The sequence below is a fragment of the Drosophila bipectinata genome, unplaced genomic scaffold, assembly GCF_030179905.1.
Source record: "Drosophila bipectinata strain 14024-0381.07 unplaced genomic scaffold, DbipHiC1v2 scaffold_295, whole genome shotgun sequence".
Lineage (NCBI taxonomy): Eukaryota > Metazoa > Arthropoda > Insecta > Diptera > Drosophilidae > Drosophila > Drosophila bipectinata.
This window is the reverse complement of record NW_027222948.1, coordinates 1-24,490: the sequence shown is the minus strand read 5'-3', so window position 1 is coordinate 24,490 and position 24,490 is coordinate 1. Positions and strand designations below refer to the sequence as shown.

The window sequence follows — 24,490 nt, the reverse complement described above, 5'->3', positions numbered from 1 at the left end:
GTTTTATATAATCAATATAAATATAATTTATATTGTTTTAATATTATATAAAGCATTAACCTGTATATCAGGTACAACAATGTATATTTTAGGTGTTGCATTTATCAATGTATGCGCATAATTTAATATGAACAATACATCACGCAACGCATGTATATTAATTAAATATACACGCAATTTATATTCAATATATTCGTCTATATTTAAACATATAAAATATGTTTAATTTTTTGATATACCTAAAATAATTGTTGCGAAATGTCTTAGTTTTATATAATCAATATAAATATAATTTATATTGTTTTAATATTATATAAAGCATTAACCTGTATATCAGGTACAACAATGTATATTTTAGGTGTTGCATTTATCAATGTATGCGCATAATTTAATATGAACAATACATCACGCAACGCATGTATATTAATTAAATATACACGCAATTTATATTGAAGACAACAAATGGTCTATATATTCAATATAATATATATGTCTTTTATTTTTGGGTAATTTTTATTTATATATTTATATATAATAAATATTTTAATAACGGATAAGATTCATTCAATAATGATCCTTCCGCAGGTTCACCTACGGAAACCTTGTTACGACTTTTACTTCCTCTAAATAATCAAGTTCGGTCAACTTCTGCGAAACAACCGTAACACACAAGGCGTCACAGTGATCACGTCCGGAGACCTCACTAAATAATTCAATCGGTAGTAGCGACGGGCGGTGTGCACAAAGGGCAGGGACGTAATCAATGCGAGTTAATGACTCACACTTACTAGGAATTCCAAGTTCATGTGAACAGTTTCAGTTCACAATCCCAAGCATGAAAGTGGTTCAGCGGTTTACCCGGACCTCTCGGTCTAGGAAATACACGTTGATACTTTCATTGTAGCGCGCGTGCAGCCCAGGACATCTAAGGGCATCACAGACCTGTTATTGCTCAATCTCATTATTGCTAGACGCAATTTGTCCATTTAAGAAGCTAGTATCCTTATAATGGGACAAACCAACAGGTACGGCTCCACTTATATAAACACATTCAAACACAATAAACATTTTACTGCTACCATGAATGAAGGCTATATAAGCTTCAACACCATAATCCTGAAGATATCTATTTAATATATTTGAGTCTCGTTCGTTATCGGAATTAACCAGACAAATCACTCCACGAACTAAGAACGGCCATGCACCACCACCCATAGATTCGAGAAAGAGCTATCAATCTGTCTTACACACTTATGTTCGGACCTGGTAAGTTTTCCCGTGTTGAGTCAAATTAAGCCGCAGGCTCCACTCCTGGTGGTGCCCTTCCGTCAATTCCTTTAAGTTTCAGCTTTGCAACCATACTTCCCCCGGAGCCCAAAAGCTTTGGTTTCCCGGGAAGCGACTGAGAGAGCCATAAAAGTAGCTACACCCAATTGCTAGCTGGCATCGTTTATGGTTAGAACTAGGGCGGTATCTGATCGCCTTCGAACCTCTAACTTTCGTTCTTGATTAATGAAAACATCTTTGGCAAATGCTTTCGCTTAAGTTAGTCTTACGACGGTCCAAGAATTTCACCTCTCGCGTCGTAATACTAATGCCCCCAAACTGCTTCTATTAATCATTACCTCTTGATCTGAAAACCAATGAAAGCAGAACAGAGGTCTTATTTCATTATCCCATGCACAGAATATTCAGGCATTTGAAGCCTGCTTTAAGCACTCTAATTTGTTCAAAGTAATTGTACCGGCCCACAATAACACTCGTTTAAGAGCACTAATGCAGGTTTTTAAATAGGAGGAACATATGAAAAAATACAAGTATTTAAACATATATAAGAACTCCACCGGTAATACGCTTACATACATAAAGGTATAGTACTAACTACAATTGTATGTTGTACTACCCGTATGAAGCACAAGTTCAACTACGAACGTTTTAACCGCAACAACTTTAATATACGCTATTGGAGCTGGAATTACCGCGGCTGCTGGCACCAGACTTGCCCTCCAATTGGTCCTTGTTAAAGGATTTAAAGTGTACTCATTCCAATTACAGGGCCTCGGATATGAGTCCTGTATTGTTATTTTTCGTCACTACCTCCCCGAGCTGGGAGTGGGTAATTTACGCGCCTGCTGCCTTCCTTAGATGTGGTAGCCGTTTCTCAGGCTCCCTCTCCGGAATCGAACCCTGATTCCCCGTTACCCGTTGCAACCATGGTAGTCCTAGATACTACCATCAAAAGTTGATAGGGCAGACATTTGAAAGATCTGTCGTCGGTACAAGACCATACGATCTGCATGTTATCTAGAGTTCAACCAATATAACGATCTTGCGATCGCTTGGTTTTAGCCTAATAAAAGCACATGTCCCATAAGGTTCATGTTTTAATTGCATGTATTAGCTCTAGAATTACCACAGTTATCCAAGTAACTGTTAACGATCTAAGGAACCATAACTGATATAATGAGCCTTTTGCGGTTTCACTTTTAATGCGTGTGTACTTAGACATGCATGGCTTAATCTTTGAGACAAGCATATAACTACTGGCAGGATCAACCAGAATAATGTTTATATCTTTGATATATTTCATTTTCATATTGATATATAGAAAATAAATATTGCAAATATTTGTATAAATTAAAATATTAACGAATTTGGCCAATTATTATATGGCATTCAATATTCGTTCATTTATTAAAATATATATATATATATATATATATATTTATAATATATCCCTCGGGTGCCCAACGCATACACCTCAGGGTATATTTTTTTCATGGCTTTTTCTTAAACCCTCGTTTGTGTTAGGGTATTTATATGAGCGGGCGGTCTTTTTATTTATATAAGCCTTCTTTAATATTTTTTTTAATAAAATACAATATTATGCATATATTTAATTCTAAAATATCTTTATATTTTCACATACAACAATTTGTATATATTCACATATATATATTTGCTTAATTTTATAATAAAATTATCGCATATGTATTTTGATAATAAATTTAAAATTTATTTTCTTTGTATATAAAAGTCTAGTTTTATATGATATAAAACTAAGCACTTTTTAATTTTCATATATTTATATATTTTTCATATATATAGTTTATTCATATTTATTTATACAATAATAATAATAATAATATTATTACTATTATCATATACGTATATGAAATTAAATTTAATTCCATATACTTACTAGGATATAATAAAAAGAAATTTTTATTTGCCTAGAACCAGAAATTAACGATAATAATTGGAAACTTGTCAAATTATAATTTATAATAAGACGTAGACGCTTCAACGATATTATCTAAGTATACAATATAGTGTATATATAATATATAATATAGTATGTTATATTATATAGATAGGCTTACACCACCTACCATATATACCTTTTTGACCACACTTTCGTCAAGCTGGGTATTTATTTGCCTTCTTTCCCTCACCTAAAAATACTCATCGGTATTTTAGTATATTCATATAATATAAATAATATACTATATTGGTAGGACGACACCACCTACCCTATATACCTTTTTGAACACACTTTCGTCAAGCTGGGTATTTATTTGCCTTTTTACCCTCACCTAAATATACTCATCGGTATATTTCAGTATATTTTAGTATATCCATATGAATATGTATATCCATATCCATATCCATATGAAAATAATTTAATATTTCCATATTTATTATAATATAATAAATATTATTATATTATATATATTATATGGTAGGCTATCCCCATCACCTACCATATATTTCATATACATATAAATATTTTCATATCCATATATATTTTTTTATATTCATATATTTTCATATATGTTATATGCATATGTATTCATAACCATATGCTTATATATTAATACTGGCGGTCTTCTGTTTAATATAATATTATTTTAATATTATATTGGTAGGCTGAACACCACCTACCCTATATACCTTTTTGAACACGGTTTCGTCAATCCGGTCATTTATTGTATGGGAAGTATGACTTTCCCACACATATTTGGATATCCATACGATTGCATATCCATATGAAAATATTTTTAATATTTTTAATATATTTTTAATATTTCCATATTTAATATAATATAATTAAATTATTATATTATATATTATATGGTAGGCTATCCCCATCACCTACCATATATTTCATATACATATAAATATTTTCATATCCATATATATTTTTTTATATTCATATATTTTCATATATGTTATATGCATATGTATTCATAACCATATGCTTATATATTAATACTGGCGGTCTTCTGTTTAATATAATATTATTTTAATATTATATTGGTAGGCCGAACACCACCTACCCTATATACCTTTTTGAACACGGTTTCGTCAATCCGGTCATTTATTGTATGGGAAGTATGACTTTCCCACACATATTTGGATATCCATACGATTGCATATCCATATGAAAATATTTTTAATATTTTTAATATATTTTTAATATTTCCATATTTAATATAATATAATTAAATTATTATATTATATATTATATGGTAGGCTATCCTCATCACCTACCATATATTTCATATACATATAAATATTTTCATATCCATATATATTTTTTTATATTCATATATTTTCATATATGTTATATGCATATGTATTCATAACCATATGCTCATATATTAATACTGGCGGTCTTCTGTTTAATATAATATTATTTTAATATTATATTGGTAGGCTGAACACCACCTACCCTATATACCTTTTTGAACACGGTTTCGTCAATCCGGTCATTTATTGTATGGGAAGTATGACTTTCCCACACATATTTGGATATCCATACGATTGCATATCCATATGAAAATATTTTTAATATTTTTAATATATTTTTAATATTTCCATATTTAATATAATATAATTAAATTATTATATTATATATTATATGGTAGGCTATCCTCATCACCTACCATATATTTCATATACATATAAATATTTTCATATCCATATATATTTTTTTATATTCATATATTTTCATATATGTTATATGCATATGTATTCATAACCATATGCTCATATATTAATACTGGCGGTCTTCTGTTTAATATAATATTATTTTAATATTATATTGGTAGGCCGAACACCACCTACCCTATATACCTTTTTGAACACGGTTTCGTCAATCCGGTCATTTATTGTATGGGAAGTATGACTTTCCCACACATATTTGGATATCCATACGATTGCATATCCATATGAAAATATTTTTAATATTTTTAATATATTTTTAATATTTCCATATTTAATATAATATAATTAAATTATTATATTATATATTATATGGTAGGCTATCCCCATCACCTACCATATATTTCATATACATATAAATATTTTCATATCCATATATATTTTTTTATATTCATATATTTTCATATATGTTATATGCATATGTATTCATAACCATATGCTTATATATTAATACTGGCGGTCTTCTGTTTAATATAATATTATTTTAATATTATATTGGTAGGCCGAACACCACCTACCCTATATACCTTTTTGAACACGGTTTCGTCAATCCGGTCATTTATTGTATGGGAAGTATGACTTTCCCACACATATTTGGATATCCATACGATTGCATATCCATATGAAAATATTTTTAATATTTTTAATATATTTTTAATATTTCCATATTTAATATAATATAATTAAATTATTATATTATATATTATATGGTAGGCTATCCTCATCACCTACCATATATTTCATATACATATAAATATTTTCATATCCATATATATTTTTTTATATTCATATATGTTATATGCATATGTATTCATAACCATATGCTCATATATTAATACTGGCGGTCTTCTGTTTAATATAATATTATTTTAATATTATATTGGTAGGCTGAACACCACCTACCCTATATACCTTTTTGAACACGGTTTCGTCAATCCGGTCATTTATTGTATGGGAAGTATGACTTTCCCACACATATTTGGATATCCATACGATTGCATATCCATATGAAAATATTTTTAATATTTTTAATATATTTTTAATATTTCCATATTTAATATAATATAATTAAATTATTATATTATATATTATATGGTAGGCTATCCTCATCACCTACCATATATTTCATATACATATAAATATTTTCATATCCATATATATTTTTTTATATTCATATATTTTCATATATGTTATATGCATATGTATTCATAACCATATGCTCATATATTAATACTGGCGGTCTTCTGTTTAATATAATATTATTTTAATATTATATTGGTAGGCCGAACACCACCTACCCTATATACCTTTTTGAACACGGTTTCGTCAATCCGGTCATTTATTGTATGGGAAGTATGACTTTCCCACACATATTTGGATATCCATACGATTGCATATCCATATGAAAATATTTTTAATATTTTTAATATATTTTTAATATTTCCATATTTAATATAATATAATTAAATTATTATATTATATATTATATGGTAGGCTATCCCCATCACCTACCATATATTTCATATACATATAAATATTTTCATATCCATATATATTTTTTTATATTCATATATTTTCATATATGTTATATGCATATGTATTCATAACCATATGCTTATATATTAATACTGGCGGTCTTCTGTTTAATATAATATTATTTTAATATTATATTGGTAGGCCGAACACCACCTACCCTATATACCTTTTTGAACACGGTTTCGTCAATCCGGTCATTTATTGTATGGGAAGTATGACTTTCCCACACATATTTGGATATCCATACGATTGCATATCCATATGAAAATATTTTTAATATTTTTAATATATTTTTAATATTTCCATATTTAATATAATATAATTAAATTATTATATTATATATTATATGGTAGGCTATCCTCATCACCTACCATATATTTCATATACATATAAATATTTTCATATCCATATATATTTTTTTTATATTCATATATGTTATATGCATATGTATTCATAACCATATGCTCATATATTAATACTGGCGGTCTTCTGTTTAATATAATATTATTTTAATATTATATTGGTAGGCTGAACACCACCTACCCTATATACCTTTTTGAACACGGTTTCGTCAATCCGGTCATTTATTGTATGGGAAGTATGACTTTCCCACACATATTTGGATATCCATACGATTGCATATCCATATGAAAATATTTTTAATATTTTTAATATATTTTTAATATTTCCATATTTAATATAATATAATTAAATTATTATATTATATATTATATGGTAGGCTATCCTCATCACCTACCATATATTTCATATACATATAAATATTTTCATATCCATATATATTTTTTTATATTCATATATTTTCATATATGTTATATGCATATGTATTCATAACCATATGCTCATATATTAATACTGGCGGTCTTCTGTTTAATATAATATTATTTTAATATTATATTGGTAGGCCGAACACCACCTACCCTATATACCTTTTTGAACACGGTTTCGTCAATCCGGTCATTTATTGTATGGGAAGTATGACTTTCCCACACATATTTGGATATCCATACGATTGCATATCCATATGAAAATATTTTTAATATTTTTAATATATTTTTAATATTTCCATATTTATTATAATATAATAAATATTATTATATTATATATATTATATGGTAGGCTATCCCCATCACCTACCATATATTTCATATACATATAAATATTTTCATATCCATATATATTTTTTTATATTCATATATTTTCATATATGTTATATGCATATGTATTCATAACCATATGCTTATATATTAATACTGGCGGTCTTCTGTTTAATATAATATTATTTTAATATTATATTGGTAGGCTGAACACCACCTACCCTATATACCTTTTTGAACACGGTTTCGTCAATCCGGTCATTTATTGTATGGGAAGTATGACTTTCCCACACATATTTGGATATCCATACGATTGCATATCCATATGAAAATATTTTTAATATTTTTAATATATTTTTAATATTTCCATATTTAATATAATATAATTAAATTATTATATTATATATTATATGGTAGGCTATCCCCATCACCTACCATATATTTCATATACATATAAATATTTTCATATCCATATATATTTTTTTATATTCATATATTTTCATATATGTTATATGCATATGTATTCATAACCATATGCTTATATATTAATACTGGCGGTCTTCTGTTTAATATAATATTATTTTAATATTATATTGGTAGGCCGAACACCACCTACCCTATATACCTTTTTGAACACGGTTTCGTCAATCCGGTCATTTATTGTATGGGAAGTATGACTTTCCCACACATATTTGGATATCCATACGATTGCATATCCATATGAAAATATTTTTAATATTTTTAATATATTTTTAATATTTCCATATTTAATATAATATAATTAAATTATTATATTATATATTATATGGTAGGCTATCCTCATCACCTACCATATATTTCATATACATATAAATATTTTCATATCCATATATATTTTTTTATATTCATATATTTTCATATATGTTATATGCATATGTATTCATAACCATATGCTCATATATTAATACTGGCGGTCTTCTGTTTAATATAATATTATTTTAATATTATATTGGTAGGCTGAACACCACCTACCCTATATACCTTTTTGAACACGGTTTCGTCAATCCGGTCATTTATTGTATGGGAAGTATGACTTTCCCACACATATTTGGATATCCATACGATTGCATATCCATATGAAAATATTTTTAATATTTTTAATATATTTTTAATATTTCCATATTTAATATAATATAATTAAATTATTATATTATATATTATATGGTAGGCTATCCTCATCACCTACCATATATTTCATATACATATAAATATTTTCATATCCATATATATTTTTTTATATTCATATATTTTCATATATGTTATATGCATATGTATTCATAACCATATGCTCATAATACTGGCGGTCTTCTGTTTAATATAATATTATTTTAATATTATATTGGTAGGCCGAACACCACCTACCCTATATACCTTTTTGAACACGGTTTCGTCAATCCGGTCATTTATTGTATGGGAAGTATGACTTTCCCACACATATTTGGATATCCATACGATTGCATATCCATATGAAAATATTTTTAATATTTTTAATATATTTTTAATATTTCCATAAATATAATATAATTAATTATATTTATATTATATCATTCCCATCACCTAATAATATAAATAGGCATTTTCATATCCATATATAAAGTATATTCATATATTTTCTTAATGTTTATGCTTATAACAATATAAATTTATATTATTAATACCGGAGGTTTTAAATATTAATAATATTCTATTTAATTGAACACCACCTACCTATATACTTTTTGAACACGGTTTCGTCAATCCGGTCTATTGTATGGGAAGTATGACTTCCCAACATATATTTGGATATCCATACGATTATAACATATATATTTTTAATATTTTTAATATTCCGTATTTTTAAATATAACATAATTAATTATATATTATATTTAATCATCGCATCACTAATAAGATACGAGGCATTTGGCTACATATAAATATTTTCATATCCATATATTTTTAGGTTTATGATTTATAATAATATATGCTAATATTTTTATATGGAGGTTTTAAATAACATAATAATATTTTAATATTATATCAGGCTGAACACCACCTAATAAGATGACGAGGCATTTGGCTACCTATGCGAAAGTAATTCAACTCCCGCCGTCTTAAAGTTTAAGACTTATAACAATATAAATGAAAATATTATTTTCATTTTTCACGTCACTAATAAGATGACGAGGCATTTGGCTACCTATGCGAAAGTAATTCATCTTCCGCCGTTATAAGGTTTAAGACTTATAACAATATAAATGAAAAATATTATTTTCATTTTTAACGTCACTAATAAGATGACGAGCCATTTGGCTACCTAAACGAAAGTAATTCATCTCCGCCTTACGGTTTAAGACGTGTAACAATATAAATGAAAAATAGTGTGTTCATTTTTCCAGTCACTATTGAGATGACGAGGCATTTGGCTACCTAAACGAAAGTAATTCAACTCCCGCCGTCTAAGGTTTAAGACTTATAACTATAAATGAAAAATATTATTTTCATTTTTCACGTCACTAATAAGATGACGAAACAGTTAGTAGGCCACAATTAGTAGGGAAACGTGGACAACCCGTGATAAATCCTTATATGCTTTCTTAGATATAGCATATAACGATTTTTTATACTAAATATACATATTTACACATGCATATTTACATTTTTTTTATATTTCGAATCATCAAGCAAAGGATAAGCTTCAGTGGATCGCAGTATGGCAGCTGCTCAACCACTTACAACACCTTGCCCGTTACAAAAGTCGTTTACAATTGATTCTAGGCTTTGTCATTGTATTAAATAATGTTTTCATATGTAACTAGCATGGCATCAGGTGATCAAAGATCCTCCCAATTTACTATGTTACAAATTACATTGGCATCACATCCATTGTCGTTTAAAATATAAATAATAAACTTTAAATGGTTTAGAAGCCATACAATGCAAATTGCCCCTTATTTATCATTGCAGTCCAGCACGGATACGACCTTAGAGGCGTTCAGGCATAATCCAACGGACGTAGCGTCATACCACTGTTCGCTCGAACAAGTATTGTGCCATTGGTCCGTACCTGCGGTTCCTCTCGTACTACGCAGGAATGCTGTCGCAACAACGTTTTGTCATTAGTAGGGTAAAACTAACCTGTCTCACGACGGTCTAAACCCAGCTCACGTTCCCTTGCATGGGTGAACAATCCAACGCTTGGTGAATTTTGCTTCACAATGATAGGAAGAGCCGACATCGAAGGATCAAAAAGCGACGTCGCTATGAACGCTTGGCCGCCACAAGCCAGTTATCCCTATGGTAACTTTTCTGACACCTCTTGTTAAAAACTCTTTAAACCAAAAGGATCGATAGGCCGAGCTTTTGCTGTCCCTGTGTGTACTGAACACCGAGATCAAGTCAGCATTTGCCCTTTTGCTCTATGTGTGGTTTCTGTCCGCACTGAGCTGGCCTTGGGACACCTCCGTTATTATTTGAGAGATGTACCGCCCCAGTCAAACTCCCTACCTGGCAATGTCCTTGAATTGGATCATACCTGAGTAATTGGAGTTATACCAAATTTTCAAATCGATAATACATGAATGCATCTCTCATTAAAGAATTTGTTTGCGATTATATAACAAACTCGTGATACTTTGATCAAGAAGCTTGCATCAAAACCCAATACCATAAGATATAATAAATATATCCGTATAATGGCTAGGAAATGATACACGTTCCATTTAATCAAGTAAGTAAGGAAACAATAAGAGTAGTGGTATTTCATTGTCGATACCAAACCGAAGTCTAATATCTCCCACTTATTCTACACCTCTTATGTCTCCTTACACTGCCAGATTAGAGTCAAGCTCAAAAGGGTCTTCTTTCCCCGCTAATTATTCCAAGCCCGTTCCCTTGGCTGTGGTTTCGCTAGATAGTAGATAGGGACAGAAGGAATCTCGTTAATCCATTCATGCGCGTCACTAATTAGATGACGAGGCATTTGGCTACCTTAAGAGAGTCATAGTTACTCCCGCCGTTGACCCGCGCTTACTTGAATTTCTTCACTTTGACATTCAGAGCACTGGGCAGAAATCACATTGTGTCAACACCCGCTAGGGCCATCACAATGCTTTGTTTTAATTAGACAGTCGGATTCCCCAAGTCCGTGCCAGTTCTGAATTGATTGTTAATTGATAATCGTTATAATTAATAAGAACTAATTGGTTTGACCCAACTAGTATTCTTAAAAATTTTAGCAAGAAAGTTCCACAATTGGATACGTAACTAAACTATCCGGGGAACAAGTTACAACCATAAATGATTATAACTCTATTTACCCAGAACGAGCACATAAACCATATTATTGTTTCCCAATCAAGCCCGACTATCTCAATCTTCAGAGCCAATCCTTATCCCGAAGTTACGGATCTAATTTGCCGACTTCCCTTACCTACATTATTCTATCGACTAGAGACTCTTCACCTTGGAGACCAGCTGCGGATATTGGTACGGCCTGTTGAGAAGTTTGCGTATCCCCACCATAAATTTTCAAGGTCCGAGGAGAAAATATCGACACAACAGTATATGTCATGCTCTTCTAGCCCATCTACCATATCTCTCTGCGAAAGACTTCCATGGTAGTACGACTATAAAACAGAAAAGAAAACTCTTCCGATATCTCTCGACGGCTTCTTTATGGTCGTTCCTGTTGCCAGGATGAGCACGAGGCCCATATTTAATAACAAACAACGGATACTCAACAGGTTACGGAATTGGAACCGTATTCCCTTTCGTTCAAAATTATTCAAGTATATAATTTTCACAATAATTGTAATATTTATTTTTACTTGAAAATTTTCGGCTTTCGCCTTGAACTTAGGACCGACTAACTCGTGATCAACCACTGTTCACACGAAACCCTTCTCCACTTCAGTCCTCCAAGGTCTCATTCGATTATTTGCTACTACCACCAAGATCTGTACCAATAGCAGCTCCATGCAGGCTTACGCCAAACACTTCTACGCATACCATTGTACCTTCCTACTCACTAAAGTTTCAAAATTTATATTACAAGTAATATAAATCATCTACTTTAGCGGTAATGTATAGGTATACAACTTAAGCGCCATCCATTTTAAGGGCTAGTTGCTTCGGCAGGTGAGTTGTTACACACTCCTTAGCGGATTTCGACTTCCATGATCACCGTCCTGCTGTTTTAAGCAACCAACGCCTTTCATGGTTTCTGCATGAGTTGTTAATTTGGGCACCGTAACATTACGTTTGGTTCATCCCACAGCGCCAGTTCTGCTTACCAAAAGTGGCCCACTGGGCACATTATATCATAACCTTAAACTTCATATCAAGAAAGTTAAGGTTCTTACCCATTTAAAGTTTGAGAATAGGTTAAGATCGTTTCGACCCTAAGGCCTCTAATCATTCGCTTTACCAGATAAGATTATTTTATATAACATTAAAATGCACCAGCTATCCTGAGGGAAACTTCGGAAGGAACCAGCTACTAGATGGTTCGATTGGTCTTTCGCCCCTATACTCAATTCTGACAATCGATTTGCACGTCAGAACTGTTTCGGTCTTCCATCAGGGTTTCCCCTGACTTCAACCTGATCAAGTATAGTTCACCATCTTTCGGGTCACAGCATATCTGCTCAAGGTACGTTCCAGTTAGAGGCATAAATAATATAAATATTATTATACATAACTATATAGAACGCCCCGGGATTGTGTTAATTAACTATAAAATAGTTAAAAAACTAATCCCATTAATAGTCAAGTTAATTACGCTATTAGGTTTATATCCCAATAACTTGCACATATGTTAGACTCCTTGGTCCGTGTTTCAAGACGGGTCCCGAAGGTATCCTGAATCTTTCGCATTGTTAATCATACAAGTGCATATAATAAACACAAAAATCAATGATAATTATGCCATTATATAATTCCGAAAAATTAACGCACTGTATTCTTATTAATCTATCAACACTTTATCAAATTAATGACATTTATCCTATGTTAAAATGCAAGCATAATAATTTGAATAAACTATAAGTCATATTTTATGATAAATTATATATGTTAATAGATTACAATGTCCTTATATGGAAAAAATGCACACTATTTCTATAATATTATTTAAATATTATAACTTTAATGATGAATTTTCCATAATGGATATTCAGGTTCATCGGGCTTAACCTCTAAGCAGTTTCACGTACTATTTAACTCTCTATTCAGAGTTCTTTTCAACTTTCCCTCACGGTACTTGTTTACTATCGGTCTCATGGTTATATTTAGTTTTAGATGGAGTTTACCACCCACTTAGTGCTGCACTATCAAGCAACACGACTCTTTGGAAACATCATCTAGTAATCATTAACGTTATACGGGCCTGGCACCCTCTATGGGTAAATGGCCTCATTTAAGAAGGACTTAAATCGTTAATTTCTCATACTAGAATATTGACGCTCCATACACTGCATCTCACATTTGCCATATAGACAAAGTGACTTAGTGCTGAACTGATTTCTTTTCGCTCGCCGCTACTAAGAAAATCCTTGTTAGTTTCTTTTCCTCCCCTAATTAATATGCTTAAATTCAGGGGGTAGTCCCATATGAGTTGAGGTTGTATAAAGCAATGTATATATATATAAACAATATATCTCTATGAAGAACAATATATTTGATATATTTTCAATTTTCGCATCTTTAAATAAGAGACAATTCTAGTTAAAAAAAATTTAATTTTTTTTATGCTAGACATTTCTCAGTATTATTTGAATTGAAAAAAGAAAGAATTGTATATCTTCATTTTTTCTTTTATAAATATTTGAGATAATTGCTTTTATATTTAATATTATGAATATATAAATATATCCAATAATATACCATATGCATATCATTATAAAAATATATAATAATAAGCAACTTTATTAGCATAGTCTTACAACCCTCAACCATATGTAGTCCAAGCAGCACTATAAAATTAATTAAAGTACATAACAGCATGGACTGCGATATGCGTTCAAAATGTCGATGTTCATGTGTCCTGCAGTTCACACGATGACGCACAGTTTGCTGCGTTCTTCATCGACCCATGAGCCGAGTGATCCACCGCTTAGAGTTTTATAAATATATATAAATATACAATTCGTCAATTATGTTTTTATTGAAAGAAATTAAAAATACACCATTTAACTGGCATATATCAATTCCTTCAATAAAGTTATTTTTATACCTAAAATAATTGTTGCGAAATGTCTTAGTTTTATATAATCAATATAAATATAATTTATATTGTTTTAATATTATATAAAGCATTAACCTGTATATCAGGTACAACAATGTATATTTTAGGTGTTGCATTTATCAATGTATGCGCATAATTTAATATGAACAATACATCACGCAACGCATGTATATTAATTAAATATACACGCAATTTATATTCAATATATTCGTCTATATTTAAACATATAAAATATGTTTAATTTTTTGATATACCTAAAATAATTGTTGCGAAATGTCTTAGTTTTATATAATCAATATAAATATAATTTATATTGTTTTAATATTATATAAAGCATTAACCTGTATATCAGGTACAACAATGTATATTTTAGGTGTTGCATTTATCAATGTATGCGCATAATTTAATATGAACAATACATCACGCAACGCATGTATATTAATTAAATATACACGCAATTTATATTGAAGACAACAAATGGTCTATATATTCAATATAATATATATGTCTTTTATTTTTGGGTAATTTTTATTTATATATTTATATATAATAAATATTTTAATAACGGATAAGATTCATTCAATAATGATCCTTCCGCAGGTTCACCTACGGAAACCTTGTTACGACTTTTACTTCCTCTAAATAATCAAGTTCGGTCAACTTCTGCGAAACAACCGTAACACACAAGGCGTCACAGTGATCACGTCCGGAGACCTCACTAAATAATTCAATCGGTAGTAGCGACGGGCGGTGTGCACAAAGGGCAGGGACGTAATCAATGCGAGTTAATGACTCACACTTACTAGGAATTCCAAGTTCATGTGAACAGTTTCAGTTCACAATCCCAAGCATGAAAGTGGTTCAGCGGTTTACCCGGACCTCTCGGTCTAGGAAATACACGTTGATACTTTCATTGTAGCGCGCGTGCAGCCCAGGACATCTAAGGGCATCACAGACCTGTTATTGCTCAATCTCATTATTGCTAGACGCAATTTGTCCATTTAAGAAGCTAGTATCCTTATAATGGGACAAACCAACAGGTACGGCTCCACTTATATAAACACATTCAAACACAATAAACATTTTACTGCTACCATGAATGAAGGCTATATAAGCTTCAACACCATAATCCTGAAGATATCTATTTAATATATTTGAGTCTCGTTCGTTATCGGAATTAACCAGACAAATCACTCCACGAACTAAGAACGGCCATGCACCACCACCCATAGATTCGAGAAAGAGCTATCAATCTGTCTTACACACTTATGTTCGGACCTGGTAAGTTTTCCCGTGTTGAGTCAAATTAAGCCGCAGGCTCCACTCCTGGTGGTGCCCTTCCGTCAATTCCTTTAAGTTTCAGCTTTGCAACCATACTTCCCCCGGAGCCCAAAAGCTTTGGTTTCCCGGGAAGCGACTGAGAGAGCCATAAAAGTAGCTACACCCAATTGCTAGCTGGCATCGTTTATGGTTAGAACTAGGGCGGTATCTGATCGCCTTCGAACCTCTAACTTTCGTTCTTGATTAATGAAAACATCTTTGGCAAATGCTTTCGCTTAAGTTAGTCTTACGACGGTCCAAGAATTTCACCTCTCGCGTCGTAATACTAATGCCCCCAAACTGCTTCTATTAATCATTACCTCTTGATCTGAAAACCAATGAAAGCAGAACAGAGGTCTTATTTCATTATCCCATGCACAGAATATTCAGGCATTTGAAGCCTGCTTTAAGCACTCTAATTTGTTCAAAGTAATTGTACCGGCCCACAATAACACTCGTTTAAGAGCACTAATGCAGGTTTTTAAATAGGAGGAACATATGAAAAAATACAAGTATTTAAACATATATAAGAACTCCACCGGTAATACGCTTACATACATAAAGGTATAGTACTAACTACAATTGTATGTTGTACTACCCGTATGAAGCACAAGTTCAACTACGAACGTTTTAACCGCAACAACTTTAATATACGCTATTGGAGCTGGAATTACCGCGGCTGCTGGCACCAGACTTGCCCTCCAATTGGTCCTTGTTAAAGGATTTAAAGTGTACTCATTCCAATTACAGGGCCTCGGATATGAGTCCTGTATTGTTATTTTTCGTCACTACCTCCCCGAGCTGGGAGTGGGTAATTTACGCGCCTGCTGCCTTCCTTAGATGTGGTAGCCGTTTCTCAGGCTCCCTCTCCGGAATCGAACCCTGATTCCCCGTTACCCGTTGCAACCATGGTAGTCCTAGATACTACCATCAAAAGTTGATAGGGCAGACATTTGAAAGATCTGTCGTCGGTACAAGACCATACGATCTGCATGTTATCTAGAGTTCAACCAATATAACGATCTTGCGATCGCTTGGTTTTAGCCTAATAAAAGCACATGTCCCATAAGGTTCATGTTTTAATTGCATGTATTAGCTCTAGAATTACCACAGTTATCCAAGTAACTGTTAACGATCTAAGGAACCATAACTGATATAATGAGCCTTTTGCGGTTTCACTTTTAATGCGTGTGTACTTAGACATGCATGGCTTAATCTTTGAGACAAGCATATAACTACTGGCAGGATCAACCAGAATAATGTTTATATCTTTGATATATTTCATTTTCATATTGATATATAGAAAATAAATATTGCAAATATTTGTATAAATTAAAATATTAACGAATTTGGCCAATTATTATATGGCATTCAATATTCGTTCATTTATTAAAATATATATATATATATATATATATTATTTATATATCCCTCGGGTGCCCAACGCATACACCTCAGGGTATATTTTTTTCATGGCTTTTTCTTAAACCCTCGTTTGTGTTAGGGTATTTATATGAGCGGGCGGTCTTTTTATTTATATAAGCCTTCTTTAATATTTTTTTTAATAAAATACAATATTATGCATATATTTAATTCTAAAATATCTTTATATTTTCACATACAACAATTTGTATATATTCACATATATATATTTGCTTAATTTTATAATAAAATTATCGAATATGTATTTTGATAATAAATTTAAAATTTATTTTCTTTGTATATAAAAGTCTAGTTTTATATGATATAAAACTAAGCACTTTTTAATTTTCATATATTATATATTTTCATATATATAGTTTATTCATATTTATTTATACATATAATAATAATAATATTACTACTATTATCATATACGTATATGAAATTAAATTTAATTCCATATACTTACTAGGATATAATAAAAAGAAATTTTTATTTGCCTAGAACCAGAAATTAACGATAATAATTGGAAACTTGTCAAATTATAATTTATAATAAGACGTAGACGCTTCAACGATATTATCTAAGTATACAATATAGTGTATATATTATATAATATAGTATGTTATATTATATAGATAGGCTTACACCACCTACCATATATACCTTTTTGACCACACTTTCGTCAAGCTGGGTATTTATTTGCCTTCTTTCCCTCACCTAAAAATACTCATCGGTATTTTAGTATATTCATATAATATAAATAATATATATATATATAGGACTACCTATATTTCTGTATTATATATAATTTCTATATTTAGGACCACCACCTACCCTATATACCTTTTTGAACACTTCGTCAGCTGGGTATTTATTTGCCTTTTTACCCTCCCTAAATATACTCATCGGTAATTTGTATATTTTAGTATATCCATATGAATATGTATATCCATATCCATATCCATATGAAAATAATTTAATATTTCCATATTTATTATAATATAATAAATATTATTATATTATATATTATATGGTAGGCTATCCCCATCACCTACCATATATTTCATATACATATAAATATTTTCATATCCATATATATTTTTTTATATTCATATATTTTCATATATGTTATATGCATATGTATTCATAACCATATGCTCATATATTAATACTGGCGGTCTTCTGTTTAATATAATATTATTTTAATATTATATTGGCAGGCTGAACACCACCTACCCTATATACCTTTTTGAACACGGTTTCGTCAATCCGGTCATTTATTGTATGGGAAGTATGACTTTCCCACACATATTTGGATATCCATACGATTGCATATCCATATGAAAATATTTTTAATATTTTTAATATATTTTTAATATTTCCATATTTAATATAATATAATTAAATTATTATATTATATATTATATGGTAGGCTATCACCATCACCTACCATATATTTCATATACATATAAATATTTTCATATCCATATATATTTTTTTATATTCATATATTTTCATATATGTTATATGCATATGTATTCATAACCATATGCTTATATATTAATACTGGCGGTCTTCTGTTTAATATAATATTATTTTAATATTATATTGGTAGGCCGAACACCACCTACCCTATATACCTTTTTGAACACGGTTTCGTCAATCCGGTCATTTATTGTATGGGAAGTATGACTTTCCCACACATATTTGGATATCCATACGATTGCATATCCATATGAAAATATTTTTAATATTTTTAATATATTTTTAATATTTCCATATTTAATATAATATAATTAAATTATTATATTATATATTATATGGTAGGCTATCACCATCACCTACCATATATTTCATATACATATAAATATTTTCATATCCATATATATTTTTTTATATTCATATATTTTCATATATGTTATATGCATATGTATTCATAACCATATGCTCATATATTAATACTGGCGGTCTTCTGTTTAATATAATATTATTTTAATATTATATTGGTAGGCCGAACACCACCTACCCTATATACCTTTTTGAACACGGTTTCGTCAATCCGGTCATTTATTGTATGGGAAGTATGACTTTCCCACACATATTTGGATATCCATACGATTGCATATCCATATGAAAATATTTTTAATATTTTTAATATATTTTTAATATTTCCATAGTTAATATAATATATAATTAATATATTATATTATGTTATATGCATATATATTCATATACCATATGCTCATATATTAATACTGGCGGTCTTCTGTTTAATATAATATTATTTTAATATTATATTGGTAGGCCGAACACCACCTACCCTATATACCTTTTTGAACACGGTTTCGTCAATCCGGTCATTTATTGTATGGGAAGTATGACTTTCCCACACATATTTGGATATCCATACGATTGCATATCCATATGAAAATATTTTTAATATTTTTAATATATTTTTAATATTTCCATATTTAATATAATATAATTAAATTATTATATTATATATTATATGGTAGGCTAACATCATCACCTACCATATATTTCATATACATATAAATATTTTCATATCCATATATATTTTTTTATATTCATATATTTTCATATATGTTATATGCATATGTATTCATAACCATATGCTTATATATTAATACTGGCGATCTTCTGTTTAATATAATATTATTTTAATATTATATTGGCAGGCTGAACACCACCTACCCTATATACCTTTTTGAACACGGTTTCGTCAATCCGGTCATTTATTGTATGGGAAGTATGACTTTCCCACACATATTTGGATATCCATACGATTGCATATCCATATGAAAATATTTTTAATATTTTTAATATATTTTTAATATTTCCATATTTAATATAATATAATTAAATTATTATATTATATATTATATGGTAGGCTAACATCATGACGTACCAGAGATTTCATATACATTTACAGATTTTCATATCCATATATATTTTTTTTATATTCATATATTCATATATTTTTATATTATATGCATATGTATTCATAACCATATGCTTATATATTAATACTGGCGGTCTTCTGTTTAATATAATATTATTTTAATATTATATTGGTAGGCTGAACACCACCTACCCTATATACCTTTTTGAACACGGTTTCGTCAATCCGGTCATTTATTGTATGGGAAGTATGACTTTCCCACACATATTTGGATATCCATACGATTGCATATCCATATGAAAATATTTTTAATATTTTTAATATATTTTTAATATTTCCATATTTAATATAATATAATTAAATTATTATATTATATATTATATGGTAGGCTATCACCATCACCTACCATATATTTCATATACATATAAATATTTTCATATCCATATATATTTTTTTATATTCATATATGTTATATGCATATGTATTCATAACCATATGCTTATATATTAATACTGGCGGTCTTCTGTTTAATATAATATTATTTTAATATTATATTGGTAGGCCGAACACCACCTACCCTATATACCTTTTTGAACACGGTTTCGTCAATCCGGTCATTTATTGTATGGGAAGTATGACTTTCCCACACATATTTGGATATCCATACGATTGCATATCCATATGAAAATATTTTTAATATTTTTAATATATTTTTAATATTTCCATATTTAATATAATATAATTAAATTATTATATTATATATTATATGGTAGGCTATCACCATCACCTACCATATATTTCATATACATATAAATATTTTCATATCCATATATATTTTTTTTATTTCATATATTTTCATATATGTTATATGCATATGTATTCATAACCATATGCTCATATATTAATACTGGCGGTCTTCTGTTTAATATAATATTATTTTAATATTATATTGGTAGGCCGAACACCACCTACCCTATATACCTTTTTGAACACGGTTTCGTCAATCCGGTCATTTATTGTATGGGAAGTATGACTTTCCCACACATATTTGGATATCCATACGATTGCATATCCATATGAAAATATTTTTAATATTTTTAATATATTTTTAATATTTCCATATTTAATATAATATAATTAAATTATTATATTATATATTATATGGTAGGCTATCCTCATCACCTACCATATATTTCATATACATATAAATATTTTCATATCCATATATATTTTTTTATATTCATATATTTTCATATATGTTATATGCATATGTATTCATAACCATATGCTCATATATTAATACTGGCGGTCTTCTGTTTAATATAATATTATTTTAATATTATATTGGTAGGCTGAACACCACCTACCCTATATACCTTTTTGAACACGGTTTCGTCAATCCGGTCATTTATTGTATGGGAAGTATGACTTTCCCACACATATTTGGATATCCATACGATTGCATATCCATATGAAAATATTTTTAATATTTTTAATATATTTTTAATATTTCCATATTTAATATAATATAATTAAATTATTATATTATATATTATATGGTAGGCTATCCTCATCACCTACCATATATTTCATATACATATAAATATTTTCATATCCATATATATTTTTTTATATTCATATATTTTCATATATGTTATATGCATATGTATTCATAACCATATGCTCATATATTAATACTGGCGGTCTTCTGTTTAATATAATATTATTTTAATATTATATTGGTAGGCTGAACACCACCTACCCTATATACCTTTTTGAACACGGTTTCGTCAATCCGGTCATTTATTGTATGGGAAGTATGACTTTCCCACACATATTTGGATATCCATACGATTGCATATCCATATGAAAATATTTTTAATATTTTTAATATATTTTTAATATTTCCATATTTAATATAATATAATTAAATTATTATATTATATATTATATGGTAGGCTATCCTCATCACCTACCATATATTTCATATACATATAAATATTTTCATATCCATATATATTTTTTTATATTCATATATTTTCATATATGTTATATGCATATGTATTCATAACCTTATTTTAATATTTTAAGATTGTCGGTCTTCTGTTTAATATAATATTATTTTAATATTATATTGGTAGGCCGAACACCACCTACCCTATATACCTTTTTGAACACGGTTTCGTCAATCCGGTCATTTATTGTATGGGAAGTATGACTTTCCCACACATATTTGGATATCCATACGATTGCATATCCATATGAAAATATTTTTAATATTTTTAATATATTTTTAATATTTCCATATTTAATATAATATAATTAAATTATTATATTATATATTATATGGTAGGCTATCCTCATCACCTACCATATATTTCATATACATATAAATATTTTCATATCCATATATATTTTTTTATATTCATATATTTTCATATATGTTATATGCATATGTATTCATAACCATATGCTTATATATTAATACTGGCGGTCTTCTGTTTAATATAATATTATTTTAATATTATATTGGTAGGCTGAACACCACCTACCCTATATACCTTTTTGAACACGGTTTCGTCAATCCGGTCATTTATTGTATGGGAAGTATGACTTTCCCACACATATTTGGATATCCATACGATTGCATATCCATATGAAAATATTTTTAATATTTTTAATATATTTTTAATATTTCCATATTTAATATAATATAATTAAATTATTATATTATATATTATATGGTAGGCTATCACCATCACCTACCATATATTTCATATACATATAAATATTTTCATATCCATATATATTTTTTTATATTCATATATTTTCATATATGTTATATGCATATGTATTCATAACCATATGCTCTATATATTAATACTGGCGGTCTTCTGTTTAATATAATATTATTTTAATATTATATTGGTAGGCTGAACACCACCTACCCTATATACCTTTTTGAACACGGTTTCGTCAATCCGGTCATTTATTGTATGGGAAGTATGACTTTCCCACACATATTTGGATATCCATACGATTGCATATCCATATGAAAATATTTTTAATATTTTTAATATATTTTTAATATTTCCATATTTAATATAATATAATTAAATTATTATATTATATATTATATGGTAGGCTATCACTCATCACCTACCATATATTTCATATACATATAAATATTTTCATATCCATATATATTTTTTTATATTCATATATTTTCATATATGTTATATGCATATGTATTCATAACCATATGCTCATATATTAATACTGGCGGTCTTCTGTTTAATATAATATTATTTTAATATTATATTGGTCAGGCTGAACACCACCTACCCTATATACCTTTTTGAACACGGTTTCGTCAATCCGGTCATTTATTGTATGGGAAGTATGACTTTCCCACACATATTTGGATATCCATACGATTGCATATCCATATGAAATATTTTTTAATATTTTTAATATATTTTTAATATTTACATATTTAATATATATAATTAAATTATTATATGATATATTATATGGTAGGCTATCCCATCACCTACCATATATTTCATATACCTATAAATATTTTTTCATATCCATATATAATTTTTTTATATTCATATATTTTCATATATGTTAGATGCATATGTATTCATAACCTATGCTCATATATTAATACTGGCGGTCCTTCCTGTTTAATATAATATTTTTTAATATTATTGTAGGCCGAACACCACCTACCCTATATACCTTTTTGAACACGGTTTCGTAAATCCGGTCATTTATTGTATGGGAAGTATGACTTTCCCACCATATTTTGGATATCCATACGATTGCATATCCATATGAAATATTTTTAATATTTTTAATATATTTTTAATATTCCATATTTAATATAATATA

The 24,490-nt window shown here is 29.0% G+C and overlaps 4 non-coding genes across 4 annotated transcripts; all 4 read right to left on the bottom strand.

The window, feature by feature from the left end:
* Window positions 1-568: 568 nt before the first annotated feature.
* Window positions 569-2,563, bottom strand: LOC138927504 (small subunit ribosomal RNA). Its single transcript, XR_011443989.1, has one exon. It is a non-coding gene; the product is annotated as a small subunit ribosomal RNA (ribosomal RNA).
* A 7,785-nt stretch (window positions 2,564-10,348) lies between these two features.
* Window positions 10,349-14,301, bottom strand: LOC138927509 (large subunit ribosomal RNA). The gene has a single exon (XR_011443994.1). It is a non-coding gene; the product is annotated as a large subunit ribosomal RNA (ribosomal RNA).
* Window positions 14,302-14,619: 318 nt separating this feature from the next.
* Window positions 14,620-14,798, bottom strand: LOC138927503 (5.8S ribosomal RNA). Its single transcript, XR_011443988.1, has one exon. It is a non-coding gene; the product is annotated as a 5.8S ribosomal RNA (ribosomal RNA).
* A 707-nt stretch (window positions 14,799-15,505) lies between these two features.
* LOC138927513 (small subunit ribosomal RNA) lies at window positions 15,506-17,500 on the bottom strand. The gene has a single exon (XR_011443998.1). It is a non-coding gene; the product is annotated as a small subunit ribosomal RNA (ribosomal RNA).
* Window positions 17,501-24,490: the final 6,990 nt, after the last annotated feature.